This window comes from Muntiacus reevesi, chromosome 12 (genome assembly GCF_963930625.1).
Source record: "Muntiacus reevesi chromosome 12, mMunRee1.1, whole genome shotgun sequence".
Classification (NCBI taxonomy): domain Eukaryota; kingdom Metazoa; phylum Chordata; class Mammalia; order Artiodactyla; family Cervidae; genus Muntiacus; species Muntiacus reevesi.
In genome coordinates this window covers 39,403,140-39,430,111 of record NC_089260.1, presented here as the reverse complement: position 1 = coordinate 39,430,111, position 26,972 = coordinate 39,403,140, and the positions used below count along the sequence as shown (strand labels likewise).

General features: G+C 37.3%; 1 protein-coding gene across 5 annotated transcripts in view; it reads left to right on the top strand.

Moving 5' to 3' along the window:
• The window catches only part of ZFHX4 (zinc finger homeobox 4), a 201,877-nt gene that overhangs the window by 62,720 nt on the left and 112,185 nt on the right, over positions 1-26,972 (top strand). The gene's annotated exons all lie outside the window — the stretch shown is intronic.

Sequence of the window (26,972 nt, the reverse complement as noted above, 5' to 3'; positions counted from 1 at the left end):
ATAGACATTCTTGCCAATCATGGTTAAATGAAATGCTCAGGAGAAAAACAAAACAATTTAAAAGTTAATATTTTGAGTTTATTATCTTTCATAAGTGATATGAATTTAGTGTCTCATATTTATAGGTTCTGACCTTTATTTGAGAAAACGTTCAGGTTCTAAAATTATCAAATGTGATTTTCTTCCCCTTCTCTTTTGAAACAAAATGGATTTATAAGGTTCAATCTAAAACTACTTGTATTGCAATAATGAAATAGTTAAATCTCAAAAATTAGTTAATATTCGATTAATTTTGAAATGTAATGGTATTGGAAGGGAATTGCTGAATTTGAGGTAAGTAGTTAGACCTTTTCTCTGAATTTGTTTGGGAGATTTCTCTTAGTTTTGGATAGGAGAATGTTATCTGGACGGTGAATACATGAGTGAGAGAGCTTCGTCTAGTAGGCCTCTGACGCGAAGGATCCTGTTTTATTTGGCATTGTATTCCTGTGTCTGACACATTGAACATGCTTATTAATGTCAGAGAAACTAAAAAGGAAGTAGGTGTAAAAGGAAAGAGTGGCGGACTTTCCTGGTGGTCCCAGAGCTAACTCCTTGCTCCTGATGCAGGGGTCCGGGTCCGATCTCTGGTCAGGGAACTCGATCCCACGTGCCACAACTAAAGCTCTTGCTTGCCTCAACCTTACCACCATCATTGTTGTTTGTTGTTTACTAAGTCACGTCTGATTCTTTTGTGACCCCACAGACTTTAGCTTGCCAGGCTCCTCTGTTCATAGACTTTTCCAGGCAAGAATACTGGAATGGGTTGTCATTTCCTACTCTAGGGGATCTTCCTGAGCCAGGGATCAAACTCACATCTCCTGCATTGGCAGGTGGATTCTTTACCACTGAGCCACCTGGTAAGCCCAACTAAGACCCAGTGCAGCTAAATACAATTAAATAAATAAATGATACTTTAAAAAAGGAGAAAGGAAGAAAGGGAAGGAAAGAGGGGAAGAAGTCAGAGAGAAAAGAGGAAAGAAAGGAACAGTGTAAGATGGATTGGTTGGGGAAGATTTTAGTATCAAGGACATGTGCGTGCGCTAATTTGCTTCAGTCATGTCCGACTTTATGCGATCCTGTGGACTGTAGCCCACCAGACTCCTCTGTTCTTGGGATTCTCCAGGCAAGAATACTGGAGTGGGTTGCCATGTCCTCCTCCAGGGGATCTTCCTGACCCAGGGATCAAACCTGGGTCTCTTATGTCTCCTGCACTGGCAGGCAGGTTCTTTACCACTAGCGCCACCTGGGAAGTCCAAATATCAAGGACATAAACCCTTATTACTCTAGGGAAATAAGGCAAATCATTACTTTTTACTCAAGTAAAGTAAATGTAGAATCTTGAAGTAAGTGTTTAAAGGATTTTTCCTAAATAGAATTGACAGAACTTGAAAGCTGCTTAGCAGAGTGGTAAACATAAAGAAAGTAGAAGACTCACAGGTGACTAACCTGTTTTTAGAAACACGGTGGTAGAGGACCTTTGTCAGAAGTTGATAATAGAAGCGGGGGGATTATTTGAAAGAAAAGGGATGCTGAGTACAATTTTTAATACACTTGTGTTTGAGTCTTTTATAGGACATCAAGGAAAAGAAGTAATACAGTAGAGATCAGGGATTGCCAATGTAGATTTGAAAATCATATCCGTTGAATTCGTAGGTAGAATAATGAGGGTGGATGAAATTTCCAAGAGAGGAGTGTGTAGTAAAACCAAACGTGCATGGAATTCCAGAAGTGGAATATAAATCACCCTCTAGGGAAATTGGGCTATGAAGAGATGCCAGAGAGAGGTGGCTGTGTTTCCATGAATGAGATCTATGTGTTTCAATTCTGTGAAATTCACCGACTTTAAAACTGTGGCTCCATTGGGGGAGAAATAAGAGTAAACAGAGAAATCCTAACTTGAAACCCCTACTTCTCAATATCAACTCAGGCAAAAGGTGTGAAGACCACATTTCAGTGGCCAAGAGCCAGGTCAAGTCCAGATTCTAGAATATTTTTTACTCTGCATCATTATGTGCGTACGTGCTAAGTTGCTTCAGACATGTCCTACTTTTTGTGACACTCTGGACCACATAGCCTGCCAGGCTCCACTGTCCATGGGATTCTCCAGACAGGAATACTGGAGTGGGTTGCCAGGCCCTCCTCTGGAGGATCTACCTGAGAAAGGTATCAAACTCATGTCTTTTACATCTCCTTCATTGGCAGGTGGGTTCTTTACCACAGGCACCACCTGGCAAACCCACTCTCCACCAGTATTTCCAAATATAAAATCTCATGAACCAAACAGACAACTGGAATGAGTTATTCAATCTGTACTTTTGTGGGCCAAGATGCAGAAGATGTAAGTGTGTCCTTGGTGGTAGAAAACAAAGCAAGTTCATATATGGGGGTAAGGACAATGATAGGTGCTCTGGCAGTAGGATTCTGGACAATGTAAGCAATCTGGAAGGGCTTTGCAGTATAAATAGAAATGGAGACACTTTAAAATAATCAGAAAGTTTTTATTTCTAGAGTTTCCTCTTCCTTATATCACCCTTTCTAAAAGGCACTTATTTCAGATGGACTTATTTTGGGGACAAGAGAAGGCAAGGCTTTCTTTCATTTCTCTCATTTCAGAAATGACCATGTTCTCAGCTTCACTTCTAATGAAGACAAGAGCAGAATAGTTTGTGAAAACTGCAGTCTTCGTATTTTGGTCATATTGTCCAACCTTTTTCCAATGACATCAAATTTATTGATAGAATCTCAGAAATATTATCTTCTTCAGTTGTATTATGTGGGAATGGATGCTTGATCAAGTCAGGCACAATGCATTACAGTTAAAGTTTCTTCCATATAAATAGGCCCAGAATATTTGTCCCAAGGAGATAATTGAGAATATACAAGAGGAATAAGCAGAGAATGAAGATGGTGTTTGTTAGGAGCTGATAGAAAAAGGGGCAGGCATTTGGATGTTATTGGTACGGTCACTGGGTGATGTCAACAAGCCACACCAAATTCTCACCATGAGACTCTTGGAGTGTGGCTTCCCTCCCTGGTTTGACTAAATATACTTTGCTTTCATTTTTTCCCTTCTTTAGCCTGTTGATTTAGCTATTTGAATCACGATGTTTTGGCAGCAAAATCGATCTTGTCTCTTTTCTCAACAGCCATGCAACCAGATCTTTACCTGTTGTCTGGGAGGGACCCACCCCTTAAGCTTAATTTCTAACTCCTGCTGTGTTCTTCTCTTTACTGACTACACTAAGGAAGTGGAATCTCAGAGGTCTGAGAGCTGCCCTCAACTCCACGCTTAAACATGATCATATCTGTTCATTTAATGAGTAAACCATTAACTCAAAATGACACAAGGAAGAAGTGAGGGAGCAGAAAGGATAATTTTAGACTTTATTCCACTGTGAGTGTTCCTTCTGCAAATGCATGTTAATCGCAGAATCAAAATAAACACACTTAATTGAACAGTATTGTGGATCAATAAAATCATTGACCGAGTTCCACGGGTGCTCACTTGAGGTAAACAAGTGATTTAATAGTCTCCACTTCCTTCGGGCCTCTTCGGTGCAGTCATCAATAGCGACCTGATAAATCGGATCTGGCAGTGACCAAAAGGCCCTTGTCAGGCAACCCAGCTTGACCTCCTGAGGCATATTACCGCCTGACATCTTACGAGCCATTTCCTTTTCCCATTCCATGTGTCTGACAATTCTTGAAGACTAGCTTGTGAGAAAACACACACACGTGCATACCCAGGCACACCCTTTACAAAGAAGGTTATTTCTTTAAAGACTTAAGTAAGAATTGCATTTTCTGATCGTTTACCTTATTCCCATTTAAACAGCTTACATCTTTTGTTTTTCCTGCTTGTACATGCAATGCCACCAAATAGGAAAGAGGAGATGCAGAAGACAGAGAGGAACTTGAAAGAAAATAAAACATGGAGCTTGCTGCTAGTGGTCACCGATTTTAGGTTTTTAGATTGAATCTTGGAGATGGGGTGGTGTTTTGCATCCATAATGGGGTTCTATCCTTCTCTGAATTTCTAGAGGGAGAACCTGATAAGTTACCCTGACAAAAATCTAGGCTGCATGTCCAAACTTCAGGCTGCAGACTGCCTGGCAGACATAGGCCGGATAGACTTCTCTGTCAGCCTGGTCTGCCTCTGGTGTCCATTAGGATGCTTCTACTTTGCATGAACATGACTGCCACCCATGAAAGCCACTTGAAGTCAGGTATATTTTTTGGAACACATAAAATTTAGTGGTGACCAACCAAATTAATTCATAGTTTCGTGCAGAAATTCTAAACTGCTTTAAAATTCCCAACTATGGATCCTGGGGTAAGAATCTGTGCAGATCAGGTGAAACCTGATGAAGGAACTTAAGTCATAGTTCATCTTAACTGTTTATCTAGAATGTTTCTAATAAATAGTGCTGAGTAAGAAATATTAGAGAAGAAGGAGTCTCCGCAGGCATTAGAAATATGTCATTGGCTATTAATACACTGTCAACATAGCTGTATGCAAATGCTTTCAGGAATGATCAGATGTATTAAGGAACTGGTAAATCTAGAGACTCAATATTTTCTTGTTGTTTAGTTATTAAGTCGTGTCCAACTCTTTGCGACTCTGTGGACTATTATATGCTAGTCTCCTCTGTCCTCTTCTATCTCACGGAGTTTGCTCAAGCTCATGTCCATTGAGTTGTTGCTATCTAACCATCTCATCCTCTGCCGCCCCCTTCTTTTACGTTCACTCTTTCCCAGCATCATGGTCTTTTCCAGTGAGTTGGCTCTGCTCATCAGGTAGCCAAAGTATTGGACTTTCCGCAGCAGTCCTTCTAATGAATATTCAGGGTTAATTTCCTTGGGATTGACTGGTTTGATCTTGTTGCAGTCCAAGGGACTTTTAAGAGCAATGCCATAGACTGTATTCTCTGCCATGGGATTCTCTAGACAAGAATACTGAAGTGGGTTGCATTTCCTTCTCTGTGGGATCTTCCCAACCCAGGGATAGAACTCACATTTTCTGCATTGGCATATAGATTCTTTTCCTCTGAGCCACCAGGGAAGCCCCTCATTATTTTAGTGTCTTCTAAAGGCCACACCTATTATGATGCATCAGTGTCATTCTGGAATGTTAGATAGACAGTTGAGCCCTGTAGTCCATCAAGTGAAACCCCATTACTGTTGGTTGGATGAAAGACTCAGACCTTTTATTAAAATTTGGTGGCTGAATATATTTTAACTCCTGCATTGTTTAAGGAGTATAAATGTGAGTACCCATGCCCTTCCTTTGGCTTTTCTGGCCAGATCTTGGCCATTAAAAAAATAATGGTGATGACAACAAAAGCAATTCATGCCATACTTTCTGTAAGTTTCTTTGCTGTTGGCAAGGCATCTACTGAAAGTGTGTAGTCATCTCTAATGATGTATATACCACCTAAGGATTACCCCAGTGATAAATAAGACTCACTCTGTGTCCTGTGCTTTTCTAAAGGGTTTTTAAAATCTAGATGCTCAAGCTTCACTCTGGAGTTCCTATTTCTAGATAAGAGCCTAGAAATCTGATTTGGGGAAAATATTCTCTTTCTGATGCCAAGTCAGTCCAGGAATCCTTGCTCACTCCACTCTGGAATATGGGCCATCTCCACATCAGGATGTGGACTTTCAGCCATGGTGCTCCTACACAGACTGTCCCGTCAGTCTGAAATGCTCTTTCATCTTTCCTTAGGAAACATAATATTCATCGTCAGCTCTGCTGGAGTACCAGGCCTACTGTCAGACCCATGTTCCTTCTTGGAAATACTTCCAAAAAAAATTACCTATTTGTTTGGCTGCCTTGGGTCTTAGTTGTTAGAAGGATGTTTGTTGCATCGTGCAGGATCTCTCACTGTGGCTCTCGGGCTGCAGTGGTTGCAGCTCAGACTTAGTTACTCTAGGACATGCGGGACCTTAGTTCACCTACCAGGGATGGAACCTGTGTCCCCTGCATTGCAAGGCGGATTCTTAAACACTAGACCCCTGGGGAAGTCCTGGAAACACTCGACTTTTGATGAGATTGGGAAAAATGAACATTAGTTGAAAGATTTTTCTCTCCTTGCTCATAGTAAGCGCCACAGTTTGCAAATGTACATGCAAATGTCCATAAAATGAAATTGTAGCTACACATAAGATGTGTAGCTATAGTTTTTCTATTCTTTTCTTTTCTTGGGTGATTGATTACAAATCAATCACCCAAGGTTTGTATTGACATACTGAATAGTGGCATTTTGTAGGGTAGACTGCTCTATTTCTTTCTTTCTTAATTTTTTTCTCCTTTTAAGGCCCTGGAATAAAGGGAAGGTTGAAAAGTCAGTTTCTGAATTTTGCTACATAAAATTTTCTAAGAGATAAATAGATATACATTTAAATTTTAATTTTTTTCCCTAATGATGGTAACTTCAGTGTACATCTTGGAGTCCATAGCAGAGTCAGTGTTAAAGACCATTAGAGTTAATTAGAGCATTTGATAATAAGACTTCAGTAATATGCATGGACAAGCTTATGACTTTGGTGAAAGGCATGGTGTATAGATAAGAGAACGTTTTCTTAATGATTAAGGTAGTAATAGTTTTTTGCAGCTTTGGGATAGCATAGTACTAAAAGAGCATTAAATTATATAGGGCAATTTGTTTTTTAAATAAGTTTCATTTAATGTAGTGGCCTGATCTGAGCATTAATGTGAGTAGGAGCCTTTGACAATAGGTAAAGTACAGCATTGCTAGTGTTCAGCGTTAAACATTTATTTCTTTAGGCGAGGCGGCAATTTCTGGTAGCATGTGTTTGTAAGGTGTCACTTCTCACAGACTTTTTTAACCTGCCTGCAATCAAAGTAATGCTATTTGATGTATAAATTGTCTTAAAAAGTAGACCTCTTTTTTTCTGCTTTTATGATAGAAATTCTAAGCAGAAAGTGGAAGCAGGATCCACCCCTAATTATCATTTTCAAAATTTCATTCTTTTGATATGAAAGGTTTCATTCACTTTTCCCTTAAAAAAGAAAAAGTAAGCTCTGGACCATTCTGTTTTGAATAAGACATTCTCTGTATTTTTCTATTCCAACTATGTAAAATAAATACCAGTTTTTAAAATTATTTTCTTATATGTCTAGGAATAAGATTTTCTAGCCATATGCTAGAAAATGAAAGGACCTTTACTGTAAAATGTGATAATGTAAAGTTTGAGAGGGTAATGAAGACTAAACAGCCATTCAGGAGACCAGCAGAATTCAGTGTCAAAAAGGGAGGCAGTTGTTGCCTTAATCATTTCACCCCAACTGATAGACTCACTGCTTGGGTGTCCTCACTAAATGGCCCTGAACTTGACCAATGGACCTTCAGTTAACTGTGAGTGGACTCTGTTTACACAGTGGTGATTTCACCTAATTATGGCATGGTATGTAACAAAACCCTTGAGTTTTATTTTTTGACTGTCTTTTCAGAACTTCACACATGCACTGAATTTGGGGTACTTGTAGATTTTTCATTTGTTTGGTAATTCACTCTATTTTCCAAGGAAAAGTGATTACTATATTATGGTAGCTTCTGAAACCAAGAATAACAATTTTTTTAGCATTTGGTAAATTCCTTTCAAGGAGTTGTTTCTCAAGAGATATTTGCAGGAAGAATATATACTTGTAAGTATTACAAAGAAAAACCTGGTTCTTTTGGTCTTCAAATATCCATCATGCCTCTCTTTCTTAGTTTTTAGGTTTTCAGTACTTAGATGATACTTAACACAGTAATAGGAACTGAAAGAAAGAATGAGTAAAATTCCTTTCATCACTTTCAAACATCACTTTTTCTAAAATTCCATCAATGGTCTTACTGTAATTTTTAAACCTTTTTATCATCTTATCTATTCACATGACATTTGTAATCTATAAAATCGTTCTCTGTTATGTAAGCACACTTTTGAATTCTAGGTTACATTTCCTTACAGATGTCTATAACGTTCTCAAACCTATGTATCTGTACTGACGTACTCTTTAGCTTTTTTGCTATTCAGCCAACTACTCCTGCTGTCTGATGTTTTGTTAGTGGAATGTCTGCTTTTCCTCTTGCTGAACTCTGAAGTTTTCTTTTTACTCCTATCCTGTGTTCCCACCCAACCAACTGCCAAACTTTGCAATTTTGTACTTGGCATCTTTTCTTAGTTATGTCTTGTCTTTTTTTTTTTTTTAATTTACTTATTACTTCAAACTTAGACCATACTAAAAGCCTCCAAATCAGTCTTTCCACTTAACTATTCCTTTTTTCTCCTGTCTACTTTATACGATTGTTGCCACCTTGTTCAAAGTTTTAATCTATTTCTTCATTCATGTAAGCATTTTTGATGAGAAATCCAAAGCTAAATTAATTTATATTGACTGGGATGATCAATTATTGATCAATAAAATAACCATACTTCACATCTATATTATGGGTTAAACCTGAAAGATTGCTGTCTTCTGTTATAATCTAGGTGAAAAGAACTTAGCAAAATGAACAGTACTTAAAGGAAGACTTTGGAATGAACAGCTAAATTCAAGAGTTTCAGGCTTTCTTTAAAATTGATGCCATGCCTACTCAATTCAATTCTGGACTATTGTGTCCCATGACTATTCAGTTTAGACTTTTAACCATCTGTATGTGACATGACATTTTCTGTTACTTATGATTTTCCTCAGTTTAATGTAGATATTTCATAAAGTGCTAATTTGAAGTCTTCTGATCTCAATTGTCTAGCAGACAGCTTATTTTTTCTATAACTCATCTTGCCTAGTTGATTGTTTCTCAGTTTCTAGGTGAGTAGCACTATTCTATGTGGAACCGAGTGACTTGTCCAAGATCAAAAACTCTTAAAGTTTCCTTCAAAGAAAGGTATCTATCAGTCCTCATTACTTTAGGGCCATTTTTCTTGGTGAGATGCTTTAGGTCGCATTCTGTGCCCAGAATTTAGGGTTAGTTGACTAGCTACTTATTCATCTATAATGAAAAGAATGGAAAAGTCATGATTCTTTATGAACTTGGTAGAACTTCCTGGGCTAGTCATTTCTTCAGCCCAAAATCTTAGAGCTGAGAGCAGAGAGAAGCTGATTTTGAATTTTTAAAATGCCTTTAATGTAGATAAATGAAATAAAGTGCATTAAGATATAAATGTTATGCTATACAATTATTTTCCATTTTTACCCAATACATGTTGTATATCTTATTATTGGTGCTTTGAGGATAGAATAGGATTTATTGAGCTAATTGCTAATTCAGTACAAATAAAATAGTGTAAGATTTTGCAGTGTTATAAGATGACTTGATAGATTGTTTATTAGTTATATTGCAAAAGGCTGCTTGTGCTAAAAATTATATATTCTTCCTCTCCGGAATCAGTAGCAAGCACATCCTATTTCTGAGCTATACTGCATATCTGGAAGCTTGATAATTGCTGTTCATATTTTTGTACCAAACTGATAATGTGTTATTAATTCAGATTTTTAAAAAATAACCTTCTAAATCCCTATGTTTTGTCCTAGGTTTAAAATTCTATGAGAACCAGACCACACATTCTTCTGCTCTTAGGCTGTGTTGTTCTCAGAGATGCTAACCTGTTAGTGATTAACCAAGATTAGGGTCTTGGACGCTTGTGGCTATCAGAAAGCCTTCCCTGAGGATGTCTACAGTTCAAGGAGAATTTCTGCATTTATGTCTAGGAGGGATGCTCTAAAACCATATTGAATTTATGTAAAGACATATTTGTTTTGTGAATGTTTAGCAATGCCATTGGATGATTGAAATGAAAAATTTGACACCAAAGGGACGTAGCCTGGACTTAAAATGCCAGACTGTTGTTCTTTTCAGCCTTAATGGAATAAGAAGTAAATTAGCGTATTTACAGAAAAAAAATTCTATGTGATCTTGTAGCCTTGAAATAACTATGCAAAGAAGCAGGATGTACAGTAGGTATGAAGAAATTCAGTTGCTAGCTGTGTTCACTCTTGTCTTTCTGCTTCTAAAATGCATCTTTGTAATATTTTCCACTTTTTAATTTCCTGCTCTATTTCCTATTGCAAATTCTGTGAGCTATTTTGATTTGTTGTGTTTTCCCATTACATATAGTAATTAACAAGTCTTTGTCAAATATAAAAAGTAGTGAATGAAAAAAATCAGTGGTAGAGCTGAGGTTCAAATCAGAATCTAAATGTTACCTTTTCTGTTCTTTACTTTAAGCACTCATCTAAACCTTTCTAAACATTATTTTGAAGATAAATGATAAAAATAACAAAATAATGCATAGTACTTCAGACAGTGAAATGTTTGTGATCTTTTAAAATAATTTTTCTCCCAATTTTTTAATAGCACAGAAGCTGATAAGACCCAAACTGTAACAAGAAGGAGTAACCAGTTTGTATTGATTTGTAGGCTTATTCACTTTTTCTCCATATCATCAATTTTCTACATGAAGCTTAAATATGGAATTTCTGGTTTCCTCTTTGCAATGTTTCTTAGAGGCCCTTGGGATTCGCAGCAGATCTGTTCCTCTGACTCACATGCATTGGAGGCAATGTATATCCTCATCTCTGTTCACTATCTGGTTAAATCTTTCCATCTATCACCTCTTGCTGAGAGGACATCTCAATCTAACTAATGTCTATGTTAATTAATATTTGCCAAAAAAAATCTGACATATCTATTTGTTTATATTTACATGAAAATAGGATGAGGTTTGACAATAAGCCCAATTATGAATGGAAGTATAATATATTAGGCATAAAAGAAAAGAATAGAATCAAATGGTAGTCTCCACTATCTCCCTTGAGTTTATACAGGAGTCATCAATAATTAATAAAGCCACTCAGAATCCTTCTTGACACAGTGTTCTTGACAATGCTTACCAGTTGATTGGAAGGGGCAGGTAGATTGAAACCTATTTGCCATCTTTATTTCCATCTATGGTATAGGTTCAGTTAAATCATACAAAAATATCTGCTTTCTTACCTGACTTTTAGCAAAAGCTTTGGAACTAATTGTAGGGGAAGTATGTGGGAAAGAAGGTAAGATAAAACTGTAATTTGCCACCTGCTGTTAGTTGAGCGCTTTGGCCGTAAATTCGTGTCTTTGGTGTTTTTGTGTGTTTATGTATAATATTATTCTCTTTATGCTTCATGCAGGTCAGAATATTGACTTAGGAAATAAAGTCTCAACTTTTTTTGCATTTCTAACATACTGCTCTATCTCTGATGATGAGCATTTAGAGAACTGAGTTCATTAGGAGTCATTACAAGTGATGGGTAACCTAGGGTGGTTGTTAACAGTGTGGATATTATGCATATAGACCATCCAGGTATAAGAACAGATTATTATTACTAGAAACAAACTAATTCTTTTTTTTCTTTAAGTTTTTTTTTTTTTTTTTTTTTTTTTGATGTGGACCATTCTGAAGTCTTCATTGAATTTGTTACGTTATTGCTTCTGATTTATGTTTTGACTTTTTGGCAGTGAGGCATGTGGAGTCTTACCTCCCAATCAGGGTTGGAACCCACTTCCCCTGTATTGGAAGGTCAAGTCTTAACCAATGAACCACTAGGGAAGTCCCTAGCGAGAAACTAATTCTTCAGAAAAGGATGCTCAAACTGATTCCAGCCTCCCTTGCAATCCTTTCTGGACATTCAGAGTCAATTTGGGGAAATTTCTGTGAAGCTTAGAGTTTTGACAGTGTTATTCAGAATTTTCAATTACCTTCTTGAAGACAAGAGAAAGAAAGATGTTGGTTCATTCATAAATATTTAATCATATTTAGTATGGCTCTAAATTATGGTTTTAAAAATAATTGGCAATGACTTAAAAGAATGGAAAACACTATATGGGAGTACATATATATTTCATCTTTTGCTGTTTATGATATGTGGTTTCAGACAATTTTGGCAGAAACAGTTTTTTACCTTACTTTAGCTGCAAACCTTAGGCAGTGTAATCTAAGAAAGTGAAGCCTCTACAGCAACATATATAATTCTTTATCCTAAATTAACATGGTTGACCTACCACCATTAGTGCTTCTCCATTTAGCAATGTCATAGCCACTTGAAAAGGTTTCTGGGTTTATTTTCATTTTCATGTGGTATGTATGTGCATGTACACATGTGCATGTGAGTGATTACATGCCCACATGTACATTCTTTAGGGTTGCAAACAGGGGCTATAGATTCCATTAAGAATAATATTGGTCTTTTTCTTCTGTGTTGACATAAACTGTGTGTGTATCCCCAGATTAATAACATAGAATAACCACACTTGGGGCCTTCTTTGGAATTAAGTTGGACTAACAGTTTCTTTTATCTTTCATCTTGTTTTCCCTTACCTGGTTTGCAGTTTGGAATGTCACCCTCTGCCTTTGGTGTAAGACTCAACCTTACGAAACCTTCTAACCTATTTGCTTTAGTAGTGCTACCAGGCATATACCCAGTTAAATAGCTCTGTGTTTCTGCCTCTATTAGCAGTTCAGTTATTCTTAAAAATATTTGTATTGCATTAGTAATACTTGTTTCAAAAACTAATAAGAAACAGATAGCCGAAAGAAAAATAAGATGCACTATTAATAATTTCAAAATGTGCTGCTTCTCTCAGCCATGTCCTATCTCTTTCCACCTATGCTTTTTGCTTTTCCAGCTCTCTGCCTGTCTTTCTTCATTTTTGTCTGTCTTATTTGTTTCCTGTTCCTTTTTATGTCTCTGGATCTTCAATTCTTTGCCCTAGTCACTCCTAGTTTCTGTTTCTATCTAGCACATTTTTAAGTCAAAAAAATAAATAAATAAAAAACATTGTTCTATAAGTTGGTGGTTAAGGCTTTGAATTTTTGATATATTGTTATTGATTTTTGGCTGTGCTTCTTGTTTCTTTGAAAAATTTTTTCACCTACATAAGTCTCTTATTTTTGCATTGGTATTAAGGCATTTAGGAAATGTGAACAGTTAGTCTTAGGGACTTACTTGTTTGTATTTCTTTACATACTTTCCTGATTATTTTATGGTAAATTTCTAGGATGTGAATTGCTTCATTATATGGCATGCATTTTTAAACACATATTTCCAAATTGCCCTCCAGGTAGTTTGGGTCTATTAATATTGCACAAGTAATTTTGGAGAATGTTCATACCCTAACCAACAGTTGTGGGTTATTATTTTTTTAAAAATTTCCTAATAATAAATGAAGATATTTATTGCTATTTTACTTTTAATAATAGTGAGGTCAGATTTTCTTTATATTCTTTAATGAATTGTATGCTCATATACTTTGCACACTTTTTCATTTAGGTGTTCAGTTTTTTTTTTCCTTATTGATGTTTTAGAGCTCTTTGTATATTAAGAATACTAGCTCTTTATAGTATGTATTGTAAATATTTTCCCAGTCTTTTTGCTTGCATGTAATTTAATTATGGGGTGTTTTTATGCATGGGTGTTTTAGTTGTTACCTTTATGAATCATTAGTCTTTTATCATTTCTACCTTTTTAGATCTAAGTATTAGGACATAGCTTCCTTTTTCTGAGAAACTCATATTGCTTTCCCCCTTTTGACTTTCAGTCAATTCTTCATTAACATGGGTTATAAAGAAGAGCAGGCTGCCATAGAGAATATAAAATCTTGGTTAAGCATTATACTCAATACATGTTACAAAATGGATTACATGCAAACTTATTTATTGAAAGTTAAACCTAGTATTTGTGCATTTGTTTGACATTCTATTAAGTAACACAAAGCATTATATAAATTGCTTGAAGGAAAGTATGTAGAAATAGTCTGTTGTTACTTGTTATTAGTTATGTTTGCTTTTAATCATCAGTATAGAGCCATTGTACCTTTAGTCTCTCTTTGAGCAAGTGTGATTTATTACATAAATAAACCGGACCCTAGAGAGTCTGTGGTTAAGCTTAGCTTTATTAATAATCTCACTTTTGTGGGCTAGTAGTGGAAAAGACCCTGATGTTGGGAAAGACTGCAGTCAAAAGAAGAAGGGGGCAGCAGAGGATGAGATGGTTAGATGGCATCACCAACTCAATGGGCATAAATCTGAGCAAGCTCCGGGAGATGGCGAAGGACAGGGAAGCCTGGCATGTTGCAGTCCATGGGTTGCAAAGAGTTGGACATGACTTAGTGACTGAGCAACAACAACAGGTGGAACACAGCTCATTCTCTTCTCTCTGTCACTTGACCTCACAGCACTGTTCCAGCCTTCAGAGGCCACACCCTGATGTTATTTCCATCAGTTTACTTCTTATGAGTTCAGTCTCATTATCAGGATTAAGTTAGGCTACTAGAAGGTATATCAGTGTCAAATCATTTCAAAGAAGAATTTTACTTTCTTGGTGTATGTTCATTTAGATATGATTGTCTTCATATGCAGTCATGGCATTGTTTCTTTGAAGGCCAATGTGGAAGGATGTCATGTCATTTTCTTCTTTTACTTATTTTATTTGTCTTAATGAACAGCCTGAAATCCATGAGAATTTAATGTTCTTCATTTAAATCATAAATTATTATTTTATATTAGAGTAATTTGTATAGTATCTCCCCTACCCAACTCTTAAATGAGTTCACTTCTCAAAATGTAAAGCATCACATATTTCCACCTCTGCTCAACCCACGTTTTCAGTACTAGGTTATTTATCTGGTTTCAGGAGCAAAAACCAGAAAGGGCCAGGATTGGAGTTGGAATGGGTGGGTGGGTAGAGAGAGGCTCCTACATGGCAGATGCAACAATGTAGCTCTTGTTGATTATTAATAAAATTTCTAAAAATAGGTGCCTGACAAAATATTTATTCTTAATTTGTGTTCATTTTAATTCCATGCATGCATATCACTATAACATCTATTAACATTTTTTAAATGGTCAAATTGCTTGCGTTTCAAACCATTTCAAACCATTCCTCTATGCTATCTCCACCCTCTTGCTCGCCACATCAAAACTGGAGTATATATTACTGTGAATGTTGTTTTGCTTCCAGGAAGCCCAGATTCAGATTTACTGTTCAGCTATAGCAACTGTATAGGTCCTCACTGCATGCTTATTTCTGATCTCCTTTTCTTTTTTTCCCTCAACAAATATGCTTTCTTGTATCCTTTGTGAAAAGAGGCAAGGTATAAATTGCCAAATTTTTAAAAAATGGTTATTATGTCTATTATATATCCCCAAATTAATATCATATTTTCCTCTGCATTTACTTAATTGACCGCAGCTTGGCTTATTTTTTCAATAATGATGAAGGAATTTGCCATGAGATATCCATACTTAATCAATACACATTATGGCCAACTCTTAACTCAGGAACACGAAGAGCTGTCAAGCAGGGGTTTCCAGGCAGTAATTTATCCCTCCTGCAAACCTTATTCAATGACATTACACACAAGAGGCAACAGTCTGGGCACCAACGATACAACAGCATACACAACCACCTCTGTTCTTACAGTCTGAAGTGGAAGCCAGAGCCCCCCCCAAAAAAAAATTGCAGTACAGCGTGGCAAGAGCTATGAAAGAGGTATGCAGAAGTCCTGGGGGTGGGGAGTGGGTGTCAGGGAAAAGACTTAGTGTATGTGCAGCCATGAGAGAAGGGGGGTAACTGGGGGCCTGGAACCAGTTCCTTGAGGCCGGTCAGACATCATTTGAGAAGGCAAATCTCTGGAGAGGTATTCACCAGGAGTTTAATGGGGGGCTTTATTCTGAGCATGATGGGCAGCCATCGAAGGCTTTTAAGAGGACGTGTGTGTTGGAGGGGGCTGATATAGTCAGATTTGCATTCAGGAAGAATACAGAAGAATATCTCTATGGGACACTGGTCACGACGTTGATGTGTGGACTCTCTACAGAAGAAGATCAGAGGTCTTTAAGCATTCCCGAGTTTCTAAACCTGTGATGCTTTTGTTTCCTCTTCACCACAGCCTGATGAAACTATTAATAGATCAGTTATGGTGATTTTACAAATTGGACCTAACTTGAGGGCTCTTTGATGTGTTTAAAGGCATGAAAGGCTTGCGCCCATGTCTGTCTGACTCTACACCCGTGACCTCCTCTGCCCTAACCTCTCCTCCTTGTCTGTGGATGAGAAGGTTGGTTCAGAGAGGGCCATTTTAGCTGAAGCTCATACAGATAACTGAGCAGAGCTTGGCTTAGAGTACAGATCTGATTCACGGGAGAGGCACGATGCCTGTGTCTTCTAATTGGAGCAGACAGGATGTGAGAAGCCCCGGAGACAGGTGAGATTAAAGACGAGACTCCAGGGTGGAACATTGAGGTGCGTGGCGAAGGGAGTCGGTGTCGCCAGAGGGTTCACTAGAGGGACCGCCCTGAGCCAGCAGGTGACGGAGGACCAGGGACTGCTGGCTGGCATCAGAGACATCAGTTCATTTTAGATGCTGAGCCAGATATTTTCATTCATGAAGTTTACTATCATAGTCCAGGGACATAGTTTGCCTGTGAAATATCACTCATTTAAAACAAATACAGTCAGCCCTTGTTATGTGCCAGGAATGATCTTGAATGCTGAAGATGCAAAGGAGGGAATGTATTCCCTTCATTCATGGAGTTCTGATGAAGAAACAGGCATTTAAACAAGTCAATGACTGCACAGCACGGGAACTGCAGCCGTTGGGAAATGATGATTGGAGTGGAGATACGGGTGTGAAAAATGCTTTCTGGGAGCACTGAGGACAGAGCTGGTCACAGAGCCTTCAGGGGAACTCGAGGGATGACACATCTGGGTCTTAGTCTTAAAAAGTGCCTGAGAAATTACCAAGTAGAAAAGGCAAGATACTCACAAATAGGAAAACAAATGGTACAAAATGCTTAAATGATTTGTAAATTAAAAAGAGACATGAGATTTTTACTGTCTTGAAATCAAGCATAAGGACAAGTATGTCCCTCTCATCCCATGTCAGATTTTAGGTAAATGACATTTTAAAGAGTTTAATTATTCTTAAAACTTTTGAGCTCAACAGAGTCTGATATGAGGCCTGTGACACCTTTTCTTGTTTTGTCTGGTAAACAACTGCTTCTCCCAAACATGAGCCACCCAGACTTTCATGTGAAATACATCTGGGCATATATTTTGAAGATAAATTTCAAAAATAAATTTTTCAGTCGTACAGTGCTGATTTGTGAGTTAAATTTTTTCCACAGAACAAAACATTTTTCAAAAATGACTCTTTTTGACTTAGGGGAAATTTAAAAGTTCAATTTTGGTGGAAAATGTGAAACTCTCAGACCTTAAATGTCATTATCCTTTTTATCTGATATTGCGTTTCACCCCACTGTAGATGTTATTTCTATATTCTGAAGGCAAATTACTGTGTTTGAGAGAAATATTGAACTAGGTAATATATTAAGTTTATTAGTGAAGGTGAAAAAAAATATTTGCCCATTTGCTCTTTTACTTAATCTACTCTTGGAGTTAATAGCTACTTGTGTTGGCTACCATTTACCTAGGTAGTTTAAGTGAAACCTCTTTCTCCCAACTGGGATGGGCTGACTCGGTCTGTGACTTTCTTGTCGTGATTCTGCAGTGATCTGTGTTGTTGTTTGTGCTAGTAAGGTCTTGGTGATGAACCATTAAATAAAATGATGTGCCCCCAGGCCAGGGAGTTGGTCGATTGCCAGACAGTAATCCTGTACAATTAACTATCAAAGATTTGAGCACTCCATTATTCTGAGAGAGGGAACTGCAGCCATTTGGAACAACTGAAATGAAGATATTACATTTGGCTAAGTTTTGGTTTGGAAAGACGTTTGGATAGTTAAACTCATCGTTATAACATTTAGATATTGCAACCTCCATTTGGGGTTCTTATTTTGTTAATTTTATTCAATTCCTAGATAAAAATGAAAGGAGCTTATTCAGTCTTTACCAAGGATAGGAATGAGTCACTTACAATATAGACCTCAAACCTCTTCAGAAATGAAGTAGGATTTGAATAAAGAAATATTCTCCATGAAAGATAGTTTGAAACTATTGTATTAAAGTGGGAACATGACAAAGTGATCTTTATGTTTTAAGATATGTTAAAAGTTATGTTGTTGAGATATTTTTAGTTACAGAAACCATAAATATTCATTAAGTACCTTGAAAATATTCTTTCGGCAGTTCTTTGGTAATTCAAGCAATCACCCAGTCCACTAATAAGAATCTAAAGATCATATGTTTTTAGGCTGTGTTCTACAATACATATTGAGTTCATTACATAAGGAACAACTGCCTTATTTTGACTGGTTTTTATAGTTTCTCCTAAGAGCTTTTTCTTATTTTTATTATTTCTAAAGATGCACCTAAAGTTCAGCAAATATGTAGATAAACATCCTCAGAGATCAGTATCTTAGCACATTACCCAGTGAATCAATATGTCAGGACTTCAAACTTTTCAGCGGATGCAAATTCATTTATCCATTTCTTTAACATTCCTTCACTGAACACCTGCCATGTGCTGACAACAGTTTTGGCACTATAGCTAGAGTCAAACAGACAGATTCTAACTTGCCTTCATGGAGCTTACAGCTTGAAAGTAGAGATCAGCACTTTCAAATCACATATCTGATAAGTTGAGGCCTGTGCTGTGAAAGAGGTGTATAAACAGAGGACTTTAATTCTCCCAGTCTTGGGAGCTAGGGGGGGCTTTTCCAACTCAGAAAGGATCATGGGCAGTTCAAAGTAAGCCTGACTTTCAGTAGGAAGCCTGGGTTGAGTTCTGAAGGCTAAGCAAGGGTTCAGACTTCCTAGGTGGCTTGGGGTAAAGATACCTGCCAAACAGGAGACACAGGTTCAATCCCTGGGTCGGTAAGATGTCATGCAGAAGGGAATGGCTCCCCACTCCACTATTATTGCCTGGAGAATTTTATGGACAGAGGAGCCAGGAGGCTATAGTCCATGGAGTCACAAAGATTTGGACATGACTCCTTGAGTCTTTGCGACCAAAGACTTGGTGACTAAGCAGCACAACAATAGTATTATCCCAGTGGTGTTTTGGAAATTTGTGAAGATGTTGATGATCATGGTGATAGATTTCTGAAGACATTTCACAGGTGTGAGTTAGATCCACTGGACCACTGCAATATGGGAAAGATTCTGCTGTATATCTGAGAGCTGAAAGTCAGCTTTTCAAAGCTTGTCTATTATAACTGGTGTTGCCACTGTACATTTTACCATTTTGAAAAACTATATCACTAATAAGTCTCCTCATGAAATATTGTTGGCCATGCAAAGCACTTGTAAGAGAATGCCTTTGTGATGCACATATAGCTGCAAGCACATGCCTCCATCATTACACATGTGGTCATGCCTCAGATTCTCCAAAGTGAAATATGTATTATTTTATTTTACATTCCTTTTATTTTCTCTCTCCTTGTATGTTTAAGCCATTATATTTATTTGTTTAATTCCTGTGTGTAGATATATAATGTTATATGTGATTTTATTTCTGTATTGTAAAGGGGACGGGCTTCCCTGATGGCTCAAATGTCAAAGAATCTGCCTGCAGTGTGGGAGACCTGGGTTCGATCCTTGTGTTGGGAAGATTCCCCTGGAGACAGGATTGTCTACCCAGTCCAGTGTTCTTGCCTGGAGAATTCCATGGACTGACTAGCCCAGGGGGCTACAGTCCAGTTCAGTTCAGTTCAGTAGCTCAGTTGTGTCCAACTCTTTGCAACCCCATGGACTGCAGCATGCCAGGCTTCCTTGTTCATCACCACCTCCAAGAGCTTCCTCAAACTCATGTCCATCGAGTTGAATGATGCCATCCAACCATCTCATCCTCTGTTGTCCCCTCCTCCTCCTGCCTTCAGTCCTTCCCAGCATTAGGGTCTCTTCCAATGAGTCAGTTCTTCACATCAGGTGGTCAAAGTATTGGAGCTTCAGCTTCAACATCAGTCCTTCCAAGGAATATCCAGGACTGATTTCCTTTAGGATTGACGGGTTTGATCTCCTTGCAGTCCAAGGGACTCTCAAGAGTCTTCTCCAACACCACAGTTCAAAAGCATCAATTCTTCAGCACTCAGCCTTCTTTATGGCCCAACTCTCACATCCATACATGACTACTGGAAAAACCATAGCTTTGACTACACAGGCCTTTGTTGGCAAAGTAATGTCTCTGCTTTTTAATATGCTGTCCAGTTTGGTTATAACTTTTCTTCCAAGGAGCAAGCATCTTTTAATTTCATGGCTGCAGTCACCATCTGTAGTGATTTTGGAACCCAAGAAAATAAAGTCTGTCTCTCTTTCCATTGATTCTGCATGTATTTGCCGTGAAGTGATGGGAACAGATGCCACGATCTTAGTTTTTTGAATGTTGACTTTTAATCTAGCTTTTTCACTCTCTTCTTTCACTTTCATCAAGAGGCTGTTCAGTTCCTTTTCGCTTTCTGCTATAACGGTGGTGTCATCTGCATATCTGAGGTTATTGATATTTCTCTCGACAGTCTTGATTCCAGCTTGTGTTACATTCAGCCCAGCGTTTCACATGATATACTCTACATATAAATTAAATAAGCAGGGTGACGATATACAGCCTTGGCATACTCCTTTCCCCATTTGGAAACAGTTCATTGTTCCATGCCCAGTTCTAACTGTTGCTTCTTGACCTGCATACAAATTTCTCAGAAATCTGAGAAGTGTAAGACAAAAGAGAAAAGGAAAGATATACCCATTTGAATGCAGAATTCCAAAGAATAGCAAGGAGAGATAAGAAAGGCTTCTTCAATGATCAGTGGAAAGAAATAGAGGAAAACAATAAAATGGGAAAGACTAGAGATCTCTTTGAGAAAATTAGAGATACCAAGGGAGCATTTCATGCAAAGATGATCACAATAAAGGACAGAAATGGTATGGACCTAACAGAAGCAGAAGATATTAAGAAGAGGTGGCAAGAATACACAGAACTATACAAAAAAAAAAATCATAATGACCTAGATAACCACATTGGTGTGATCATTCACTTAGAGCCAGATATCCTAGAGTCTGAAGTCAAGTGGGCCTTAGGAAGCATCACTAAACAAAGCTAGTGGAGGTGATGGAATTCCAACTGAGCTATATCAAGTTCCAAAAATTATGCTGTTAAAGTGCTGCACTCAATATGCCAGCAAATTTGGAGAACTCAGCAGTGGCCACAAGACTGGAAAAGGTCAGTTTTCATTCCAATCCCAAAGAACAACAATGCCAAAGAATGTTCAAACTACCACACAGTTGCGCTCATCTCACACACTAGCAAAGTAATGCTCAAAATTCTCCAAGCTAGGCTTCAAGAGTATGTGAATCAAGAACTTACAGATGTTCAAGCTGGTTTTAGGAAATTGAGGAACCAGATATCAAATTGCCAACATCTATTGGATCATAGAAAGAGCAAGAGAATTCCAGAAGAATATCTACTTTTACTTTATTGACTATGCCAAAGGCTTTGACTGTGTGGATCACAACAAACTGTGGAAAATTCTTAAAGAGATGGGAATACCAGACCACCTTACCTGCCTTCTGAGAAATCTGTGTGCAGGTCAAGAAGCAACAGTTAGAACCAGACATGGAGCATCAGGCTGGTTTCAAATTGGGAAAGGCTACACTCCATGGGGTGGCAAAGAATTGAAAATGACTGAGTGACTAACACTTTCACTTTTCAAAGGGGACATTATAAAAAGAAAATCTTAGATCTGAAGAGATGAACATGACTATTTTCAACAATACATGTGTTTAAAAATAGAAGCAAAAGTGCTTTAATATCCAGGCTGAAAAATCATTTGAAATTAATTAGTTTTGGAATGCTTTGTGGATAAAACCTCTTGATTTTTAAATGAGACTCAGCAGCAAACATCTCCTTTTTGACTGCTTCCTAGCCTGATTTTGAGAGTCAACTCTTTAACTCTGTACTCAGAAAGATATGGAGGGAAATATGCTATAATAGACCATTTGGGAATATTTGCACTGGGCTGTCTTGTTTGGGCTGTTTAGTACTAATATCACTGGATAGAATACTCTAAAATTGAAAGGTCATTTGGAGAAAAATTACTTACAAATAAAATCAAGATTTTTAGAATGCTTTCTTGGAATGGGTCTACTCTGGAAGACAGCCAGTAGTTCAATGAAAACACATTGAGATGCTTTACAAGAGTACTTTGTTTTAATAGATACCATCATGAATGAGTAAGACACCATCCCACTAGTGCTACAAAGAAATTATGACTAGTTTCTGGTCCAGAACACCCAATTGCATTCTTAGTATTTATAGGGATAGCCTTCTGGAGACTACAGGAAGTGTGAAGTCAGAAGAAAGGAAGCAGCTTTACCTAGAGGACAGTAATTATGTCTGCATTAGATATAGGAACTCCTAGTTGACAAAACAAATTCTGCAGAATACAGCTGAGGATACTAGGAGTATTAGGAATACATGTAAAAGTCCAGAGAATCAGACTTATTAGAAGAAATTAATGTCTTCCTTAACTTTCCTCTTGACTTTTTATGAACATCAAATGAGATAATATGTAAACAATATTCTGCAAGTTCTAAGCAAGGAACTTGTACACAAGGTTTGTTCACAATCTTCCAAATATACACCATACTAGACTGTGTTAACAGGAATTAATCAGGTGCAAGCCAGCAAGTCTGAAACCAGTGATAAAACTACATATATTGGTTTTTCTTAGGGATGCTATAGTCACAAATTTTGAATCATCAATTCCGATACTGTTTATTTGTACAGGCTTGGATAAATATAGAGTCAATTTACATTTACCATCCCTGGTCTCATCTTTTTGTTATCTTCCAAGAAAGTCTAGAATCTTCCTCCAAGATGATGCCAGTTTGTAGTCATCTTTTATACTGTGTCCAAAAACACATTTTCATCTGTGTATTGATTCTCTCAAATAAATCCAAGTTTAAGCCTTCTACTTCTCCAACAGAATTAAAGCAATTACCACTTCCAAATAAGGTCTGTGCAGTAATGAACTTGAGGAAAGAGATGTTTGAAAGACAAAGGGGTATTCTTCTTCATTTTTTAAAATGTATTTTTTAATTATAGTTGGTTTATAATGTTGTGTTAGTTTCAGGTATACAGCAGAATGATTCATATATTATATATAATATATATGTTATATAGTCTATATATAATATATATATAATTCTTTTTCATATTCTTTTCCCTTATAGTTATTATGGAACATTGAGATAGTTCCCTGTGCTATACAGTAGGTCCTTGTTTGTTGTTTATTTTGTATATTCTAGTGTGTGTATGTTAATGCCAAACTCCTCGAAGGGATATTATTCTTTCCCTGGAAATAATATTACACAAGATCTATCCTTGAAACTTGTCTGCTTAAGAGCTGTTGGACCAGAGAGGTTCTCATGGCTCTCCTTTCTGTCTCTCTCGTCTTTATTATACCCCTTTTTCTCACAGTTTATGTCCTCTGCAGACATCCAGATGTTGAAGATGGACAGCCATTCTAGTTCCTCTTCCTTCTATGCTGTCTTCTCTTACCAGGGTCTAGGGTTTCCTGCCTTTAATGTGGGAGTCCCCTTTGGAACTTTCCTGGTGGTCCAGTGATTAAGACTCCATGCCTCCAATGCAGGGGTCTAGGATTTAATTCATGGTCCAGGAACTAAGATAGCACATGCAGCCAAAAAGAAAAAATACAGGGACTCTTCTGCCACTCCACCTCACGTAGTTCCCACCTGCCATTACTAGGCAGTTCCTAACCTTTGGCTCAGAGTTTCTAGTACCTGAGACTCTTCAGCAGTGAGAACCTTGGGTGGGAGTGGTAGGTGTTTGCAGAACCATTAACATTAGTGAATGAAATTGAGAGTGTGATTTATTGGTACATGTGTACATGCATGCTAAGTTACTTCAGTTATGTCCAACTCTTTGCAACCCTATGGTGGTTTGTAAATAAGCTTGTTTCTAGGAAAAACTCTTTAACTATCATAGTTGACCATTATTGAGGAAATAAAGTTAAAAAAGAAAAATCAAAATTTATTTTGGTTGTAAGAAATACTGACTATAAGCACTTACTCAAACTGCTTAAAATGTATGTCCAAGTACAATGGATAAGTGCAATAATTATGCATGCTATAAACTCTCTGGTTTAAAAGTGCTAAGGAGCATGATTTATCATTTAAAGATTCATCTTAGCCTGTGGGTCACATTAATTTTTACATTTTTTATTATAGCATCTAAACTTTATATTCATATGTTTGTAATCTTCATCATTTATCTCTCTCATTACATGGTTAGATCTCAGGGGACAATCCCTTGGAGAGGGGAATGGCTATCCACTCCAGTATGCTTGCCTGGAGAATTCCATGGCAGAGGAGCCTGGCGAGCTACCGTCCATGGGGTTGCAAAGAGTCAGACAGACTGAGTGACTAACTCTAATTGAGGAGTATTTAGTAACTTTAGCCCAAGAAGTGGAGAGATTTTTTGTTGATTTACTTGTTTCTGTTTGTTTATGCTAGTCAGTATTCTGATTCCATAGACCAGCGAGGTTTACTGTGAAACTAAGTAGAGATTATTTTCACCTTAAGATCTTCCGAACTGTAAGTGGATAATTAAGCATTAGAAGAAGCTTACCAAGAAAAGCCATGAAGTCTCTATCCTTGTGGATTCTTGAAATCTTGGATGATTTAAGCAAAGCCTTGATCTGATCAAAGGCTTAAGTATATAAGAGATGCCATTTTGCTCTTTCTTTCATTGGGCATTCATATTCATGTGTAGAGGTGGAGATGGTTCCAAAAAGACTGATACTCTGTCCAGCTCTGTCCATTTCTATTCCAGCTGGTTTTTTTGAAGGCAGTGTAAGTTTGCCCCTAATTTCTGACCATTAGTTTCAGGTTGCCATTCTTTTTTTTGACTGAATATCCTTATTATGAATGATTTTGACTGTATTATTGAAGCAAAAGTCATTTCTTCCCTACTGTGCGTTAAGCAGTTCCTCACTATTGTTCCAGCTTTCTGGAATTCTCCACAATAGGTTCCAGACCTGGGTTAATTAACAAGTCTGTTAACACCTCCTTGAGCTCAAGGGGTTCAAATACAGCCTGCTGAGACAGTATTTCTTAAAAGGTGAGGACTAATGACCCAACTTTTAGTCACCATCTCCGAGGCCAGTTTTCAATCTCGTAAAAATTTTAAGTCAAGGAAGCTCAACATAGAAAGTCATGAGCTGTCATAAAATACCATTCCGGATATAGTTGGTTGGAATGGCCTGGGCACTTGGTAACCTAAAATACAAGTTAACAGTAATTCCACCTCATTTAGTTGTGTTTAAGGTACTTGAGAGTTATGCTTAATAGACCATAAAAATTAGACCTTAAGACACTACTTAAATGCAATAATAGATCCTTGTACAAAGTTCTCCCAGAAACTACAGTTTAAAAAGTCATTATAAATGTTAACTAAACCTCACATTTTTCTATATGAAGACTTTTTGAGTATATAAAATTTTAGATGTGCTAAAATTCTTAAAATGAATTCATTGCAGAACATAGTTTGGTGTCTGCTCCTATTTTAGTAATTTGGGTAATACATATTGAAATGTAGTTTTACTTAAATATTTTATATATATAGGTTCATATATCTTGAATGAAATGAACTGACCTTCTCTAATAAACAACCATAGAACATAATCGCAGCAGAAATCACTTCTAGGTGACATGGGAGCAAAACTCGCTGACAGTTTGATATGTGGCATGATGTCAGTGTTCCTATATTGTTACTGAATATCTGTGGTGTTCAAAGGAATTGAAATACCAGAACTTAGACTGCCACAAAAAAGGCAACAGGGCAGATTATTCTGTTCTTGCTGCATTATTGGCACAGTACTCAGGTACCACACACCTGGTATTTTATCTTCCAAACTATCTCATGAGCCAGTTATTATAGTTCTTAATAAAAAGAAAGAAGAAAAAACTGAGATTTAGTGGCTAAATAATTTACTTAAGATCATATTGTTGCTGTCGTTTAGTCACTAAGTCAAGTCCAACTCTTTTCCAACTCCCATGGACCGTGTAGCCCTCCAGGGCCCTCTGTTCATGATTTCCCAGGCAAGATACTGGAGTGGTTTGCCAGTTCCTTCTCCAAGGGATCTTCCCAACCCAGCAATTGAACCTGAGTCTCCTGCTTTGGTGGATTCTTTACCACTGAACCACCTGGGAAGCCTTAAGATCATACTGCTGTTCTTAGGTGCCCTAAGATGAAGCACCATGCTTTCATCCATATCGTAACACAAATATGCATGACCACAGTTAAAGAGCCAAGAGAAATCAAAAAATCTTTCTAGTATTTCTTATATCCCTCAGTGATAGAAGAAATGGCTAGAATATAAAGAGTGTTAAAAGTATTAGACACAAATAAGATAGAACTCTGAAAAATGATCCATTATGTGATAATAGTCCCACCATATTTTCTAGAAATCTTGTGAAACAAATGTTAAAAAGGACAGGTTGAAAATAGATCATTTAGGCCAGTTGATGTCAAAAGTTTTATTCAAATAATTTGGATTTTTGTTATGAAGCATCTTTAATGTCCTAATTCCGGTTCTCACGAATATTTTAATGTTTCTTTTCTACAATTTTAATATGATTTTGTGGTGGGATGTTGCTGAGAGCCTAATCAAATCAACACTTTTGTGTGGTCATCATATGAATTAACAATTATTCAACACTTACTGCAACTTTTATATTTAAAGTGGTGTATTAGAAAGCATCACTACGAACAAAGCTAGTGGAGGTGATGGAATTTCAGTTGAGCTATTTCAAATCCTGAAAGATGATGCTGTGAAAGTGCTGCACTCAATATGCCAGCAAATTTGGAAAACTCAGCAGTGGTCACAGGATTGGAAAAGGTCAGTTTTCATTCCAATCCCAAAGAAAGGCAATCCCAAAGAATGCTCAAACTACTACACAATTGCACTCA